Consider the following 11,335-nt stretch of genomic DNA (forward strand, 5'->3'; position numbering starts at 1 on the left):
ATTGTCATACCACATGGCTCTTAAGGCTTTTTCGTAAGCTCAATGAAACCAGTTTAAGACCTTTACGAAATGTGAGAGGCTGATTATGCTTATATAATTTAGACCGTTTAGATCGTTATAGAAGATTTCTTCTAGGTTATTCTAACGTTTTTAAGCTAGCGCAGGTCATGTACAGAGAAGGTGTAGAACTTGTCCATACAGCTTCTGCAAAAGTCATTTGAGAATACGCTTAGCAGCATGGCATGCGTTCCTATTGAGAGTGCCTGGTTATGACACCTATTATCGAACTTATATGCGCTATGCTTAGAGATAGCAAGCACCTTGATCGCTTTAAATCTAGTGTAGGCCAGATGTTTTTTGTTACCTTACACGTTCCACCTGGTGCTTGCCTTTCAAGAGCGTCCTGCGTAAACAATAGTTCACAAGTAGAGATTTGTATGCCAGCATTTGCCAAATGTTTTAGAAAGGGTTGTACTGTACCGTTTCTGGTGAAGTCATCTACCTTAGTTACCTGGAATGTCTTTATGGCCCAGCACCTAGCAAAGGTGAATATTAAACTGTTGTGCCACCTCCATTAGAGATGATCGACTGTTATGGACTGTTATAGAGTTTGTAGAGACAGTGTCCAGAGAATTGAAAGCGGCCTGACTATCTGAGAAAGTGCGGATATCACATGTTTATATTTATTTATTTATTTTTTTAAAAGTTAATGTCCACAATTTGTAAACGTTGTTGTTAATCAATGAATTCCCAAACTAAACAAAAATGTATACCTAATTTGCTGTTTTTTACTGTCAAACCATAGACAATAACTATTGAAACTCCTTGTGCAGCTAAAATTACAATCTATTTATTGTAACTAAGAGTAATTAAGATTAATGTATTCAATCATTTGTTAAATTACAAAATCTATTTACCAATTCTGATATTTTTCATTGAGGAATCTTTTATTTTGTATAAATACAAATGTAGGCCCTGAACTTTCCATTTTCTTAATGTATTTTCTGTCAGAGGCAAAACATCTATGCACATTGTATTCCTTGTGTTCAAACATAGATATTCTTTAACCAACAAGGTTTGCAGGTTTACCTACCTTCTTTTGAAAATTCAACTTTCCAATTCTTCACTAGAATCAGGCTAAGGACTCTTTAATTTAATTTTCCTTTGAATCATTTTACATGCATGGTTTGCTTGCCTATAGAAAATCGATTAAGCTGTATTGTATGCATACAAATATAAACACACAAAATTGAATCTATGTGTTCGTAGTATGTACATATTTAGATACAAAAGCTTAAATAGCTTTAAATGAAGGTTTATGGACCATTCTTTTCTAAATTACTCTAGAGGACCTTGGACATTGTATGTGTCGCCACCTTTTGTTTCGTCCTTTTCCTAGAAAATGTTGCTGTGACACATTCATGAAGCTTGCATTCAAAAATGTTGTTACATGCGGTTGCCGTCGGGACTGGTTAAGGATATACTGGAAATTGTTACTGCACTGCTTCCAATCATATGAGTAAGTATCTCACTGTAAACCCTAAGCTGACATAAGCAAACTCTTTCTCTTTCAAGTTTAAGGATATCCTCCGGCTATGAGACAGAAAATATAAAATACACTGTATATCGTCTTTGTTTTTCTTTTCAGTTGTTTTTTCTTGTGAATGACATGTGCTAAATAAATGACAGCATTTGCATACTGGCATGAATATGGACAGGACATATTGCAACAACATAAAAATAAATGTCCTGTGAGGGAGCAAAGATACCAGTCAGTGTTAGAAATGTTTACTTAACGTTCACTTTGGTTCCTCAATCCTCATCCTCATCGATGTTCGTTTGGTGTTTTTGTTATTGTTTTTGTTTTTCTTTATCCTTCTGTTTTCTTCTCTTGGAACTGTTGCTTGCTCAAGGATGTTATGATGTTCGAAGAATCCTTCTTTCTACTTTCTTTTTTAAAGTTTGATACATTCTGTGAGAAATGTAAATGGTGAAAAGGTTTTCATGTAAAATTTTTTAGTGGATCACGTTTTGGTCGGTAAAGTGGAGCGTTAAGCATTGACTTCATATGTGCATTGATGATGGGTGATTTAAGAAGTTTATAGGTGAAACGTGGCGCATGCATGTTTTATACGTGTGGTTAGTTCAAAAAGTTTTGACATGGAGGAGCAGAGCTAGTTTTTTGAAGTTTTATCGATAGTCCTTGAATTATTTTGTACCGTCATGCGGATGCGGTAGTCATCAGTAGTTCGTGATGTGCACATTCTTGTTAAGTTCAAGACAACTTAATTCAGAATGAATAAGACATAACAACATTTTAACATTTAAATTCATTGTATTGAGATATTGGTGCTATGGTTAAAGTTGGTTTAAAGAAAGATTCTGCTTTGCTTCGATTTTCTAAAATCACGTTTACATATGTGTAAAAACAGGGGAATTTATTTTGTGGTTTGGAGATTAAGGCTCAATGTAACACATGCAGCGATGCATCTTTAATGCAAATTGTATTTAATTACAAGTTTTGCACTTTGATTTTGAATGTAAACAAAATCACGCGCGTTTTTTTGGTATTAACTATAATGAGTGCAGTTTTTTAGGTAAACATAGAACTTACTTCTATAACTTTTTTAAATTTGGTATCACTTGATTTTATTTTGCAGGGGTGTGTTCAGAAGTTAAATCATATTAACGAAATTTTAGACACTTTTTCATTTAAAATGATTAAAACTGCTGAAGTTTTATTTACAACATCTGACTGAATGTCGAAATATTTGAATGTGGGGAGAAAATGTTTATGAAAACATTCTTGCAATTTGATGCAAGGCTATAGACTATGTAGGATACAAGCGTCAGTAAAATGAGCAAAATCAACTGACGTAACCAACACGTTAAATTATACATCCGAGTAACTGATCACTCTATAAAGCCATAAATTAGTAGCAGAGGAAATCTTATTAAAAAGACATGTGTTTTATCTATTTTTTTCTTTTTTCGCTGCATTCAACATAGCCATGTATTTTCATGAAATAAGAATATGAACTCAAAGTTGTTAAGAGTAATATAATATTTTTGAATTTCGACAAAATGAAATGAAAGGTATTGACAAAAAAAAAAAGGAGGAAATTCCCATAAAAACAAATAGGTTTTTATTTAAAACAACAGCAATTTGGTGACCATAAAATTTGTTTTTATTAATTCAATATTTTGTAGAGCCACCACTTGCTCTTACGACCAATTTCATTCGGATTAGCTTTTCCACTTCCGCGCTTGTAATTGTAGCCTATTGCTCAATTATTGCGTCTCAAGGCTCTTGAACGTTGTTGAATTGGCGACCGTTGGCATAAATACGCCTGGCTAGTATTCCCCAGAGAATCTCTATAGGATTTGAATCGGGACTTCGAGACTACCAATCTAGAAAAGTTATTTGTTCCTCCTCAAACCATCCTCCGAGAGAAGTGGAAATGAGCGTTATCCTGCTGGAATATGAAGTCAGTTCCGCATAACTCTTCAGCTTTCTTAACCATAGATTCTTCTTACAACTCAGCATACATTTCTGAGTTCATCCTTCCAGGCACGAAAAATGTGCCCATATACCATTGCGCTGCTACCACCGATGTTGCGACTCATTCTCACTTCTGTTTGAAGACGTTTGTCAAGCTAATATGACTGGAATCCATCAGGACCATCCAAATTGAATTTTATTTCATCACTAAATAGAACTTTTACCCACTCTTGGGTCCAGCTTATGTGATTTCAGCAAACTATAGCCTTGTGGACATATTGGCTACATCTTAATGTGGCTTCTTGGATTTTTTTTTGGGGTGGGCTTTCAATATTTGTCTAACGCGTCAGGTTGGAATAGGTAAGTCAAGTTTGCCCTTAATTTGTGAAACAAACAGCTTGTGATTGCCAATTTTCTAACTCGAAAAGGCCTAAAAATTATTGTATTGGATCTCTCTACTTTTCTAGCGATTTCACAATCAGAAAGGCCAAAATCTTTGTGTACAGTCATTTTTTACCTTTCTTTCTCAATTTAAATTCTTCCGGGCGGGATGATGAGGTTCTGTAAAAAAAATCTCCAAAATGAGTTTTTATGGCTTACAAACTGATTTCCTACCACAACAGCCTTATGAAATAATCACTTTCAATTTGTCTGTTTTTATACTTTTTTATTTTATTCCGCAATCATACACGAATAATCTTTCAAGGTAATTCAAAAATATTAAAGATATAAAAGTTGTCTTCATTTTGATTTGATAGATCATTTTGAATACAAAAGTAAAAAGAGGCTGGGATGCGACCCACACTAATAACTTCCCATCCCGTCTGTCGATTTGTCTTGCTTAAAATTTTGTCTATATGTGCTCGTATTAATTTTTACCAAATTTGCGTACTATTTTTTGTAGATTTTATTTTTTATGAAAAAACGGACTGTTGGATTTTTGTATACAAATTACTGAATATTGAAAACAATATTTTCTGTGAAATAAAATAAGTTTGAAGCCATTATTTTTAATTTTTGAAAAGCTATTTGAGCCGAAAGTAAATTTTTACCAAGTTTTAGTATTGTTTTTTTCTAGAGTTTTATTTTTTGTAAAAAAAACTGTCAATTCGAATTTTTTAAAAATGTTACCAAATGTTGAAAACAATATTTTTTATAAGATAAAATTAGTTTTAAACCAATATTTAAAATTTTTGAAGAAATATTTAAGCCGAAAATCAATTTTTACCAACTTTTATACCTTTATTTTTAGGTTTTTATTTTTTGTAAAAAACTGTCAATTTGATTTTTTTTAAATGTGTCTTAATGTTGAAAACAATATTTCTTATAAGTAAAAATAGTAAGAAGCTATTATCTCAAAGTTTTGAAAAGATATTTGAGTCGAAAATCATTTTTTACCAACTTTTGTTAATTTTTTTTCGGTTTTTAATTTTTTGTAAAAAAAAACTGTCAATTCGATTTTTTTCAAAATTTTACTGAATTTTGACAACAATATTTTTTGAAAGATAAAAGTAAATTAAAGACAATATCTCAAAGTTTTGAAAAGATAAATTTGTTTTAGAGATGAAATCATATTTCAGTCGTAAAATTTTGGAGGTGACAAATTTTTTTTTTCAGTTTTATTGATATAAAAAAACCGTTATATTGATTTTTTTCAAAAAATATACCTGTTTGGTATCACGTTACAATATATTATATAAAATTTAATTCAAGTCTTTAGCGTTTTTGGTTCGTAAGATATTTAGGGTTAACCAAAATGTTCACCTTTTTTCAAACTGCTATGGTAAAAAAAACCACCCCACGCAATTGTCTTGAGAGCCCTTTCTGCATCTTTCTGCCTTATTATCTGTATAACAAAATTTATTTGAAGTTGATATCTCTTCTGGTTGTTGAGCTATGGAGGACGAAAAAACGCGAACGTGCGTACACACGCACGCACAGACATCTTTGTAAAAATCTTTTATTTCGACTCTAGGGACCTTGAAACGTCGAGAAATGTCAAAATTTTAATTTGACAAATCGGACAGATTACAATAACTTCATTTGGAAAGTTCAAAAGTGCTGCCAGGTTTGCATTCGGCGCGATGAGAAGTGCATAGAAACTTGTAGTTTTATTTTAATGGGATTTGCCTCTACTGTATTGTGTGTAGATGATCCTCAATCGACGTTCATAAGGAGGTGTATGAAACGTTCAATTACTGTGAACTTCAGGGAATTGATAGATTCGAGTCATAAGTAACGCTTCCTGTTGCAGAAGCGATAGTATGGACTAAGCGTTAATTATCAAGATGGCCTTCAAAATGTATCGATTGCGATTTCACGAAAAGTAGTTACGCATATATTTGTGTAGTAATTTTTAATTCGATTGTGAAGCGATCCATTTCCATTTTACACAATTTAAATGACAGTTGATTTGACAGGTGACAAATTTTAGCGTTGCCAACTTGAAATCACTAAATAAATTACCCAGTTAGATCTAAGTTTTTTGTATGCAACCTTTACCGTCATTTTTAGATTATTGCATAAATTTAACTTTCCAAAAGATTTTTTATAAAATCAAAGTTTAAAATAAAATTAAACTTTATTTTATACCGTTTCCGAAATGTATTCAAATTTTGAATTTTGTTTGCGACGTAGTAATATACGTTGGTTTTTAAAGAAAGCTGAATTCAGCAAGAATACATTTTATAATTTTATTATTCTTAAATATTTTGCGTAAATACATATTATATTGATAATAAAATGTTGGTCAATGATGTTGAATGTGAATTTTTTGCATAAAATGAGAAAATTGATTCAGAAACGGTATGAACTAAGGTTAAGTTCATGGTATTGGTCGTAGTTTTTGGTGATACATTTTGAATAACATAAATTTAGTATTCAAACAATTTTTAGAACCTTTGTTAGAACATTAAATTTATTTCACAAAATGTATTGTTCCTTTTTAAATATTGACTTGTTGCTTTTTTACAAACCCCCAAAGCTTAAAAATAAATTTTAAAAGCATGACTAAATTTAAGGCCTCATTAAATGAAAACGGCTTTTATGACGAAAATTTTATATTTTGGATTTTTTTGGAAAAATATGTTCATTTTGCCTCAATGATTTCGATTTTCTGAAGCAAAATATGTATGTATTTGGAATAAAAACATAAAACAGCTACCATAAAAAGGTACTTACAGTTAATACTTCTTTCATCATCCTCAAGAATATCGAGGTTGTGTTTCAAAAATAGACTTGTTTGCCCAGTCTACTCATATGCATGTTTATAGTTCTTCAATTTATATCTCTAAAAACTATGAAGAAGATGCCCGTGTTTAACATAATTCATTCAAATTTAAAAAAAAAAGGTTTAGTCATAAAGATATTACCATGCATAGCCAATTTTTAAAGACCTCTCTTATTCTTTCACATTTCACTAAAATAAGATTCCCTTACATAAAAGAACATAACCTAGATGTAATTCTCCTTAAGATAAACCTCCTAAACTTATTCCATATCGGATAAACATCCTTCATTTGCCTTGAACACTCTGAAGTTGACTTAAAGCGAGTAAGAAAAATAAAAAGTAAAAGCAAAAAGGACTTTAAGATCTTCGAGATTATTTGTTTGTATACCTATAACTTTTATTTTTATATCTGTGGTTAATATAGCAGTTGAGGTTACGGTCAAAAGGACACTAGTTTTCCTTCTTTTCCTTAAAGATTAACGAAGAAGAAAACGTTGATAAGTAATGGTGTTTTCTTTGTGAAAATGTACGCCTCAGGATAGAAAGGGGAACTTTGTTTTTATGATTAGACAGAATATTATACCTTTATATATTTACATATATTTGTACATACGTTATTATGTATATAATATGTTTCTCTTGTGTACTTTGAATCTCTTGGCAGGAAAAGGAACTTGCCGTAGTTTTGTATCCTTTTATCGTTATTCCATTATAATATAATAGTGTCTGATTTTGATGGAGAACTGAATATTGTATATGATTCCGACTTGTGGGTTAAATGATCAAAGTTATTATGTACCATACATCGTATATAAATGTACTTTTATGGTAAGACTTTTTTGTACTAGTACATATAAGAAAATAATTCAAGATTTCATTAACTTAAATAAGGTTTAGGTTTTATCTATTGACAGACTCAAATTTAATGCAGTTTAAGACAAATTATTATCAAAAATTCATTTCGGATGTTTTCAATTGTGTGTTTATTTATTGAAAATAGGTTTTCTGATTTTGTATAATCATATAAATTAAGGTTTTAAATTGGTTTAAAATTCTAATCAGTGAAAGATTAGGAATCAAATTTGAAATTTAAGCTCACTAACATTTATAAACTTTCTGATAAAAAGAAACCCACAAAAAGGTCAAGTTATTAGAAATTGTTTCCTAAAGACATTCAATTAAATAGAACTGTTGAAAATTGCTTCATTATACATATTTACATTGGTTCATAATAAATACAATCATGTAAATAGAAATTTAAAAGGAAAACCTTCTTTCAAACTCTTCTTAAAGCTTTTAGATTTGCATAATTTTGATAAAGGATAAATTAAGTGTCGTTTTCATGTCACTGTTCAAAATAACCAAAACCTCGATCAAAATTACAATTTAAAATATTTCCATCTATTAACACATTTTGTGATTTTCTTCACACATTTTTAAATGTACATTGTAGAATATACAACTTATGTATGTTTACCCTGTGATAAAATGTAACCTTATATAAAATGGTAAGATTGTAACTTTGTATTTAGAAGCAGTTCACTTTTTTCTGAGAGGTTTCGGTTAGAAAAAAATATACTTAAGAACATGATTAAGAAAATCATGTCGTATGAGTGAATCTACGGCAGTTTTATCAAGGGATAGGCACCTCTCTTTATTAAATAGATGTTTTATGTAAACGCACAAAAAGATATCCTCAGTTTGAATCACTTTAGATTCGAATTTTCCGAACCAAAAATCGAATACTGTTCTCACATTATTACACAATGGCGGAATCTCTTGGACATTATTCTAAATAAATCTTTAAAACAAAAGACGACATTTGTTGAACTGAAATAATCAGTTACATTTCTTCCATAAATTTTTTTACCAGAAGTAATATATTCCAGTTATTGCAATATGCAGAAATTTAGAACCATGTACTTCAATATCTCCCTTGTGATCTAATCCCATTTTCCTAATAGCTCGCACTGTGTTTAATATTGGGCATTTATGTCAAAATAAAATACAGGACTGAGGCGCACGATTTTAATTTTGTATATAAAGCGTCTGTTTAAAAATAGTAACTTTGGTTTAAGATTGAAAGTCATTCCTGCAAAATAACTTCATCTTCGATCAGTTAATTTAATTTCTGAAAAAAAATTAATTTCTAATTTTTGCTGGGAAATAACTTTGGTATGCAGTAATTCGGTGCCAATAAATAAGCGTCTTATTTTTCGGTAACAACTGCTGACTCGTTTTTGATCAGTAAATATTACTAACCCAATTTAAAAGTTTATCATGAAATTAATTCTTTGAAACAGTTGATTAGTTCCTGAGAAAAGAACAAAATAACAGTTCTTTGGGGGATACCCTTCTAAAAACGACACAAACAAATATAAAATTAATGAAAGGAGCCAAGCTTAGATAAAAAATATGGAGAGAAAATTTCATAAAATTCTGTCAGGCAACTTTTGATAAATTTCGAATTCTTGATTCTTATCAAAAAATATTGTATGGAGACTACTGTTTTTTGGTCTATTAAAGCGAATCTGCTTAAGCCTTAACTTCGAAGGATAAACTTACCTAAAGGACTATGCTTTAGGGATGAGGAAAATCAGAGCTGGTCATAATCACCATCCAATTTTTAATATCAAGTTTAAATAAAATCTCAAATTTTTTTAAAAATTATGTAAATTATGTAAAAAAAAAAACTTTTCAAGTTATTTTTGTAACTTTTCAAGTTATTTTTGTATTTGTATCTTGAATTTAATTTAAACTACGCCGGAGAGAATTTTCTAGTGAGTTGTAACATTAGTATTTGTAGTTTTGAGATTGGACTTTAAATTAAGAGTCCCTTAAACAAATTCGTAAATTTGAAACTTACGGACAATAACTTTTCATGAATTTGCGTTTGGACATATGTAGAATTAATTTTTCCATCCATCCCGTCATGTCAATCAATCATTCCCAATGATTTTTAACCAATGACCATAAATACGAGTATGACTATGACTATATACAACCCAACCACACGCTACACGACCGAAACCAAATCCATTCCCAGTTGAACAAATAAATTAACATTTTGCGGAAATCATCGCTAGAAATCGGATTCCACTTTAGCCATGGTTGGCCTGGCCTGGATATGGCCAACAGCATTACAATCTACTCAACGAATCAATACCAAACACATCCATAGGTATAGCGTCTTGTTAGGGGATAATAAACTGTCAATTCGATTTGTAACAAAATTAGTATTCACATGCCAAGCACACAAGGGCTTACACACTCCAAAATCCAAATTTGCAGATGCGTCCATTCTCTGCTGGGACTCGATTTGAAGCTGACCATACACCCAGGTCCCAGTTCCCAGAGCCTTTCCAGGAGGCTGATTGAATCTCTCTTTTTCCGGTAAATCCCAAATTCATTGTTTCTATATAATCCGAGGGATTTGCGCATAACCTTTATATAGATCCAAGCAATCTAACATGATGTCTCTCCAGTCTAAGAACATCCTCTATATAGCTTTATATAGTTACATTATGGAACATAGAAACGAGTATATGGAAGAAACACAAAAAGTTTATCTTTGAATTCAATTAGTCCTTGAGTAAAACAATAACATTCACTCGTCGTTTTCCGTCGTATCAATTTGGAACGGCCATCTAGAGGACGCTGGCTTTTGTGCACATATATATACGTCAATAAATGATTCTATTCACGTTTCGGGCCAAAAATCGTTCAATTGATACTTCAAAAGAAAAAGGCAGGAAAAGCACATCCGAACGAAATAGTCGTGTTATATATAGGTAACCTATTCCTATGTGAAAATGAACTCTATGGAAATAAAATTCAATCGTATCGGGCTCGAACTCGCTCAGAATGACCATCAAGCGGAACAACACCCAGTGGACCTTTTTTTTTGCACATCACTACATCAGTGACGGTTCCGAAAGGATTCTATTTTTCGATTAGAACCACACATCAAACGATGACAGTTGGTAGTTTTTTGAATAGAGTTGTTTTCACACACGACAATTCTCATATTCGCTGAATTCTGCAATCGAAAAGTTTAATTTCCTCTTATTTGATGGTTCCTATGGTAATAAAAAAGACTTCGAATACTCGTTAGTTCAAAAGTCCGCATATTTTTTAACTCAGATATTAATCTTTCTTTTATAGATGGTAAACGGAACAAGCAGCTTACATTTTTTAACGTTTAAGTAAAATGTTTATTAGCTATAAAAATATGATTTTGGTAATTTGAAATTATGTAAGAAGCATCATATTTTTTAATATTTCATTTAAAAAGATATTTTTTTAGTCGATTTGGATTGATAATACAAATTCCGAAATGTAGCCATTCAAATAAAATAACTAATTTTGACGTGTGAGATATTGCTGTTATGACTTTATGCTACAAGTTTGGTTCCTCCGATTTAACATACTTACATGTTTTATTTGTTATTCGAAGTATCACCGTTTAGAAATGTTCAAAAAAAAATAAGTATTTTACTTGTAAGCAAGAGCTTAAGATTTTAGAACAACTGGTCCATGAATCTTTTTTTCATTGAATTATAAATAATATGTTTAACCATTCAATTCCATTAATATTAGATGGT

The sequence above is a fragment of the Eupeodes corollae genome, chromosome 1 (assembly GCF_945859685.1).
Source record: "Eupeodes corollae chromosome 1, idEupCoro1.1, whole genome shotgun sequence".
In the NCBI taxonomy this organism is placed as follows: domain Eukaryota; kingdom Metazoa; phylum Arthropoda; class Insecta; order Diptera; family Syrphidae; genus Eupeodes; species Eupeodes corollae.